Source organism: Amblyomma americanum, chromosome 1 (assembly GCF_052857255.1).
Source record: "Amblyomma americanum isolate KBUSLIRL-KWMA chromosome 1, ASM5285725v1, whole genome shotgun sequence".
In the NCBI taxonomy this organism is placed as follows: Eukaryota; Metazoa; Arthropoda; class Arachnida; order Ixodida; family Ixodidae; genus Amblyomma; species Amblyomma americanum.
In genome coordinates, this window is record NC_135497.1 from 80,125,143 (window position 1) to 80,133,282 (window position 8,140).

The following is an 8,140-nucleotide window of genomic DNA, read 5'->3' on the forward strand; positions in this document are numbered from 1 at the left end:
TTTCATCAGCAGTCGTCTCTGTGACCTCCTCCACTTCTCTGACCACTTCGCGGCTCCATGCATTGATATCCTTTATTCCCCTAGGTTACTCCTGGACGCCCTATTTGTCTGCCGAGTTAGGGATCCTTTTTCGGAGCCCACTGTCCGATGTGCAGCCCTAAGCTGCTCTTCCCACTGCTTCTTTCGCTTCCACAGGTTAAACAGACGTCTGTCAAGTGCTCCTGCTTCGTTTTCATGAGCCACCATCTCTGTGACCTCCTCCAATTCCGTGACCACTTCGCGGTTCTATGCATTGATATCCTGTTTTTAGCCTAGGTTACTCCTGTGAGCCCTATCTCTCTGCCGAGTTGGGGATCCTTTTTCGGAGCCCACTGTCCCACGTGCGGCCCCCAAGCTGCTCTTCGCACTTCTTCCTTCGCTTCCACAGGTTAAGCAGATGTCTGTCTAGTGACCCTGCTTCGCTTTCATCCGCAACCCTCTCTATGACCTCCTCCACTTCTGTGACCACTTCGCGGCTCCATGCAATGATATCCTTTATTTCTCCTAGGTTACTCCTGTGCGCCCTATCTGTCTGCCGAGTTGGGGATCCTTTTTCTTTGTCCACTGTCCCACGTACGGCCCCCAAGGCTCTTCCCAGTGCATCTTTCGCTTCCACAGGTTAAGCAGACGTCTGTCTAATGCCCCTGCTTCGCTTTCATGAGCCACCGCCTCCGTGACCTCCTCCACCTCTGTGACCACTTCGCGGATCCATGCATTGATATCCTTTATTTCTCCTAGGTTACTCCTGTGCGCCCTATCTCTCTGCCGAGTTAGGGATCCATTTTTTTGTCCACAGTCCCACGTGCGGCCCCCAGGCTGCTTTTCCCACTGCTTCTTTCGCTTCCACTGGTTAAGCAGACGTCTGTCTATTGCCCCTGCTTCGCTTTCATGAGCCACCGTATCCGTGACCTCCTCCACTTCTGTGACCACTCCGCGGCTCCATGCATTGATATCCTTTATTTCTCCTAGGTTACTCCTTTGCGCCCTATCTCTCTGCCGAGTTGGGGATCCTTTTTCTTTGTTCACTGTCCCGCGTGCGGCCCCCAAGCTGCTCTCCCCACTGCTTCTTTCGCTTCCACAGGTTAAGCAGACGTCTGTCTAGTGCCCCTGCTTCGCTTTCATGAGCCACCGTCTCTGTGACCTCCTCCCTTCTGTGACCACTTGACGGCGTCATGCATTGATATCCTTTATTTCTCCTAGGTTACTCCTGTGCGCCCTATCTCTCTGCCGAGTTAGGGATCCTTTTTTTGTCCACAGTCCCACGTGCGGCCCCCAAGCTGCTTTTAACACTGCTTCTTTCGCTTCCACAGGTTAAGCAGACGTCTGTCTAGTGCCCCTGCTTCGCTTTCATGAGCCACCGTCTCCGTGACCTCCTCCACTTCTGTGACCACTCCGCGGCTCCATGCATTGATATCCTTTATTTCTCCTAGGTTAATCCTCTGCGCCCTATCTCTCTGCCGAGTTGGGGATCCTTTTTCTTTGTCCACTGTCCCACGTGCGGCCCCCAAGCTGCTCTTCCGACTGCTTCTTTCGCTTCCACAGGTTAAGCAGACGTCTGTCTAATGCCCCTGCTTCGCTTTTATGAGCCACCGTCTCCGTGACCTCCTCCACTTCTGTGACCACTTCGCGGCTCCATGCATTGATATCCTTTATTTCTCCTAGGTTATACCTGAGCGCCCTACCTCTTTGACGAGTTAGGGATCCTTTTTCGAAGCCCACTGTCCCACGTGCGGCCCCTAAGATGCTCTTTTCACTGCTTCTTTTTACTCCACAGGTTAAGCAGACGTCTGTCTAGTGCCCTGCTTCGCTTTCATGAGCCACCGTCTCTGTGACCTCCCCCACTTCTGTGACCACTTCGCGGCTTCATGCATTGATATCCTTTATTTCTACTAGGTTACTCCTGTGCGCCCTATCTGTCTGCCGAGTTTGGGATCCTTTTTCGGAGCTCACTGTCCCACGTGCGGCCCCCAAGCTGCTCTTCCCACTGCTTCTTTCGCTTCCACAGGTTAAGCAGATATCTGTCTAGTGCCCCTGCTTCGCTTTCATGAGCCACCGTCTCCGTGAACTCCTCCACTTCTGTGACCACTTCGCGGCTCCATGCATTGATATCCTTTATTTCTCCTAGGTTATACCTGAGCGCCCTACCTCTTTGACGAGTTAAGGATCCTTTTTCGAAGCCCACTGTCCCACGTGCGGCCCCCAAGCTGCTCTTCCCACTGCTTCTTTCGCTTCCACAGGTTAAGCAGATATCTGTCTAGTGCCCCTGCTTCGCTTTCATCAGCAATCGTCTCTGTGACCTCCTCCACTTCTCTGACCACTTCGCGGCTCGATGCATTGATATCCTTTATTTCTACTAGGTTACTCCTGGACGCCCTATTTGTCTGCCGAGTTAGGGATCCTTTTTCGGAGCCCACTGTCCGATGTGCAGCCCTAAGCTGCTCTTCCCACTGCTTCTTTCGCTTCCACAGGTTAAGCAATTATCTGTTAAGTGGCCCCTCTTCGCTTTCATACCCACCGTCTCTGTGACCTGCTCCAATTCTGTGACCACTGCGCAGCTCTATGCATTGATATCCTTTATTTCGCCTAGGTTACTCCTGTGCGCCCTATCTCTCTCCCGAGTTCGGGATCCTTTTTTGGAGCACACTGTCCCAAGGGCGGCCTCCAAGCTGCTCTTCCCACTGCTTCTTTCGCCTCCACAGGTTAAGCAGACGTCTGTCTAGTGTCCCTGCTTCGCTATCATGAGCCACCGTCTCTGTGACCTCCTCCACTTCTTTGACCACTTCGCAGCTCTATGCATTGATATCCTTTATTTCGCCTAGGTTACTCCTGTGCGCCCTATCTCTCTGCCGAGTTCGGGATCCTTTTTCGGAGCCCACTGTCCCAAGTGCGCCCGCCAAGCTGCTCTTCCCACTTCTTGTTTCGCTTCCACAGGTTAAGCAGATTCTGTCTAACGGCCCTGCTTCGCTTGCATCAGCAACCGTCTCTGTGACCTCCTCCAATTCTGTGACCACTTCGCGGCTCTATGCATTGATATCCTTTTTTTCGCCTAGGTTACTCCTGTGCGCCCTATCTCTCTGCCGAGTTGGGGATCCTTTCTCGGAGCCCACTGTCCCACGTGCGGCCCCCAAGCTGCTCTTCCCACTTCTTTCGCTTCCACAGGTTAAGCAGATGTGTGTCTAGTGCCCCTACTTCGCTTTCATCAGCAATCGTCTCTGTGACCTTCTCCACTTCTCTGACCACTTCGCGGCTCCATGCATTGATATCCTTCATTCCCCTAGGTTAATCCTGGACGCCCTATTTGTCTGCCGAGTGAGGGATCCTTTTTCGAAGCCCACTGTCCCACGTGCGGCCCCCAAGCTGCTCTTCCCACTGCTTCTTTCGCCTCCACAGGTTAAGCAGACGTCTGTCTAGTGCCCCTGCTTCGCTTTCATGAGCCACCGTCTCTGTGACCTCCTCCACTTCTTTTACCACTTCGCGGTTCCATGCATTGATATCTTTTATTTCGCCTAGGTTACTCCTGTGAGCCCTATCTCTCTGCCGAGTTGGGGATCCTTTTTCGGAGCCCACTGTCCCACGTGCGGCCCCCAAGCTGCTCTTCGCACTTCTTCCTTCGCTTCCACAGGTTAAGCAGATGTCTGTCTAGTGCCCCTGCATCGCTTTCATCAGCAACCGTCTCTGTGACCTCCTCCACTTCTGTGACCACTTCGCGGCTCTATGCATTGATATCCTTTTTTTCGCCTAGGTTACTCCTGTGCGCCCTATCTCTCTGCCGAGTTGGGGATCCTTTTTCGGAGCCCACTGTCCCAAGTGCGGCCCCCAAGCTGCTCTTCCCACTGCTTCTTTCGCTTCCACAGGTCAAGCAGACGTCTGTCTAGTGCCCCTGCTTCGCTTTCTTGAGCCACCGTATCTGTGATCTCCTCCACTTCTGTGACCACTTCGCGGCTCCATGCATTGATATCCTTTATTTCTCCTCGGTTACTCCTGGGTGCCCTATCTCTCTGCCGAGTTGGGGATCCTTTTTCTTTTTCCACGTTCCTACGTGCGGCCCCTAAGCTGCTCTTCCCACTGCTTCTTTCGCTTCCACAGGTTAAGCAGACATCTGTCTATAGCCCCTGCTTCGCTTTCTTGAGCCACCGTCTCCGTGACCTCCTCCACTTCTGTGACCACTTCGCGGCTCCATGCATTGATATCCTTTATTTCTCCTTGGTTATACCTGAGCGCCCTACCTCTTTGACGAGTTAGGGATCCTTTTTCGAAGCCCACTGTCCCACGTGCGGCCCCTAAGATGCTCTTTTCACTGCTTCTTTTTACTCCACAGGTTAAGCAGACGTCTGTCTAGTGCCCTGCTTCGCTTTCATGAGCCACCGTCTCTGTGACCTCCCCCACTTCTGTGAACACTTCGCGGCTTCATGCATTGATATCCTTACTTTCTCCTAGGTTACTCCTGTGCGCCCTATCTGTCTGCCGAGTTAGGGATCCTTTTTCGAAGCCCACTGTCCGACGTGCGGCCCGTAAGCTGCTCTTCCCACTGCTTCTTTCGCTTCCACAGGTTAAGCTGACGTCGGTCTAGTGCCCCTGCTTCGCTTTCATGAGCCACCGTCTCTGTGACCTCCTCCACTTCTGTGACCACTTCGCGGCTTCATGCATTGATATCCTTACTTTCTCCTAGGTTACTCCTGTGCGCCCTATCTGTCTGCCGAGTTTGGGATCCTTTTTCGAAGCCCACTGTCCGACGTGCGGCCCGTAAGCTGCTCTTCCCACTGCTTCTTTCGCTTCCGCAGGTTAAGCAGACGTCTGTCTAGTGCCCCTGCTTCGCTTTCATGAGCCAGCGTCTCTGTGACCTCCTCCACTTCTGTGACCACTTCGCGGCTCCATGCATTGATATCCTTTATTTCTCCTAGGTTACTCCTGTGCGCCCTGTCTGCCGAGTTTGGGATCCTTTTTCGGAGCTCACTGTCCCACGTGCGGCGCCCAAGCTGCTCTTCCCACTGCTTCTTTCGCTTCCACAGGTTAAGCAGATATCTGTCTAGTGCCCCTGCTTCGCTTTCATGAGCCACCATCTCAGTGACCTCCTCCACTTCTGTGACCGCTTCGCGGCTCTATGCATTGATATCCTTTATTTTACCTAGGTTACTCCTGTGAGCCCTATCTCTCTGCCGAGTTGGGGATCCGTTTTCGGAGCCCACTGTCCCACGTGCGGCCCCCAAGCTGCTGTTCCCACTTCTTCCTTTGCTTCCACAGGTTAAGCAGATATCTGTCTAGTGCCCCTGCTTCGCTTTCATCAGCAGTCGTCTCTGTGACCTCCTCCACTTCTCTGACCACTTCGCGGCTCCATGCATTGATATCCTTTATTCCCCTAGGTTACTCCTGGACGCCCTATTTGTCTGCCGAGTTAGGGATCCTTTTTCGGAGCCCACTGTCCAATGTGCAGCCCTAAGCTGCTCTTCCCACTGCTTCTTTCGCTTCCACAGGTTAAACAGACGTCTGTCAAGTGCTCCTGCTTCGTTTTCATGAGCCACCATCTCTGTGACCTCCTCCAATTCCGTGACCACTTCGCGGTTCTATGCATTGATATCCTGTTTTTAGCCTAGGTTACTCCTGTGAGCCCTATCTCTCTGCCGAGTTGGGGATCCTTTTTCGGAGCCCACTGTCCCACGTGCGGCCCCCAAGCTGCTCTTCGCACTTCTTCCTTCGCTTCCACAGGTTAAGCAGATGTCTGTCTAGTGACCCTGCTTCGCTTTCATCCGCAACCCTCTCTATGACCTCCTCCACTTATGTGACCACTTCGCGGCTCCATGCAATGATATCCTTTATTTCTCCTAGGTTACTCCTGTGCGCCCTATCTGTCTGCCGAGTTGGGGATCCTTTTTCTTTGTCCACTGTCCCACGTACGGCCCCCAAGGCTCTTCCCACTGCATCTTTCGCTTCCACAGGTTAAGCAGACGTCTGTCTAATGCCCCTGCTTCGCTTTCATGAGCCACCGCCTCCGTGACCTCCTCCACCTCTGTGACCACTTCGCGGATCCATGCATTGATATCCTTTATTTCTCCTAGGTTACTCCTGTGCGCCCTATCTCTCTGCCGAGTTAGGGATCCATTTTTTTGTCCACAGTCCCACGTGCGGCCCCCAGGCTGCTTTTCCCACTGCTTCTTTCGCTTCCACCGGTTAAGCAGACGTCTGTCTATTGCCCCTGCTTCGCTTTCATGAGCCACCGTATCCGTGACCTCCTCCACTTCTGTGACCACTCCGCGGCTCCATGCATTGATATCCTTTATTTCTCCTAGGTTACTCCTTTGCGCCCTATCTCTCTGCCGAGTTGGGGATCCTTTTTCTTTGTTCACTGTCCCGCGTGCGGCCCCCAAGCTGCTCTCCCCACTGCTTCTTTCGCTTCCACAGGTTAAGCAGACGTCTGTCTAGTGCCCCTGCTTCGCTTTCATGAGCCACCGTCTCTGTGACCTCCTCCCTTCTGTGACCACTTGACGGCGTCATGCATTGATATCCTTTATTTCTCCTAGGTTACTCCTGTGCGCCCTATCTCTCTGCCGAGTTAGGGATCCTTTTTTTGTCCACAGTCCCACGTGCGGCCCCCAAGCTGCTTTTAACACTGCTTCTTTCGCTTCCACAGGTTAAGCAGACGTCTGTCTAGTGCCCCTGCTTCGCTTTCATGAGCCACCGTCTCCGTGACCTCCTCCACTTCTGTGACCACTCCGCGGCTCCATGCATTTATATCCTTTATTTCTCCTAGGTTACTCCTGTGCGCCCTATCTCTCTGCCGAGTTGGGGATCCTTTTTCTTTGTCCACTGTCCCACGTGCGGCCCCCACGCTGCTCTCCCCACTGCTTCTTTCGCTTCCACAGGTTAAGCAGACGTCTGTCTAGTGCCCCTGCTTCGCTTTCATGAGCCATCGTCTCTGTGACCTCCTCACTTCTGTGACCACTTGACGGCTTCATGCACTGATATCCTTTATTTCGCCTAGGTTACGCCTGTGCGCCCTATCTATCTGCCGAGTTAGGGATCCTTTTTTTGTCCACAGTCCCACGTGCGGCCCCCAAGCTGCTTTTCCCACTGCTTCTTTTGCTTCCACAGGTTAAGCAGACGTCTGTCTAGTGCCCCTGCTTCGCTTTCATCAGCCACCGTCTCGGTGACCTCCTCCACATCTGTGACCACTTCGCGGCTCCATGCATTGATATCCTTTATTTCTCGTAGGTTACTCCTGTGCGCCCTATCTCTCTGCCGAGTTCGGGATCCTTTTTCGGAGCCCACTGTCCCAAGTGCGGCCTCCAAGCTGCTCTTCCCACTGCTTCTTTCGCTTCCACAGGCTAAGCAGACGTCTGTCTAGTGCCCCTGCTTCGCTTTCATGAGCCACCGTCTCCGTGAACTCCTCCACTTCTGTGACCACTTCGCGGCTCCATGCATTGATATCCTTTATTTCTCCTAGGTTATACCTGAGCGCCCTACCTCTTTGACGAGTTAGGGACCCTTTTTCGAAGCCCACTGTCCCACGTGCGGCCCCTAAGATGCTCTTTTCACTGCTTCTTTTTACTCCACAGGTTAAGCAGACGTCTGTCTAGTGCCCTGCTTCGCTTTCATGAGCCACCGTCTCTGTGACCTCCCCCACTTCTGTGACCACTTCGCGGCTCTATGCATTGATATACTTTATTTCTCATAGGTTACTCCTGTGCGCCCTGTCTGCCGAGTTAGGGATCCTTTTTCGAAGCCCACTGTCCGACGTGCGGCCCGTAAGCTGCTCTTCCCACTGCTTCTTTCGCTTCCACAGGTTAAGCAGACGTCTGTCTAGTGCCCCTGCTTCGCTTTCATGAGCCACCGTCTCTGTGACCTCCTCCACTTCTGTGACCACTTCGCGGCTCCATGCATTGATATCCTTTATTTCTCCTAGGTTACTCCTGTGCGCCCTATCTCTCTGCCGAGTTGGGGATCCTTTTTCTTTGTCCACTGTCCCACGTGCGGCCCCCAAGGCTCTTCCCACTGCATCTTTCGCTTCCACAGGTTAAGCAGACGTCTGTCTAATGCCCCTGCTTCGCTTTCATGAGCCACCGTCTCCGTGACCTCCTCCACCTCTGTGACCACTTCGCGGCTCCAT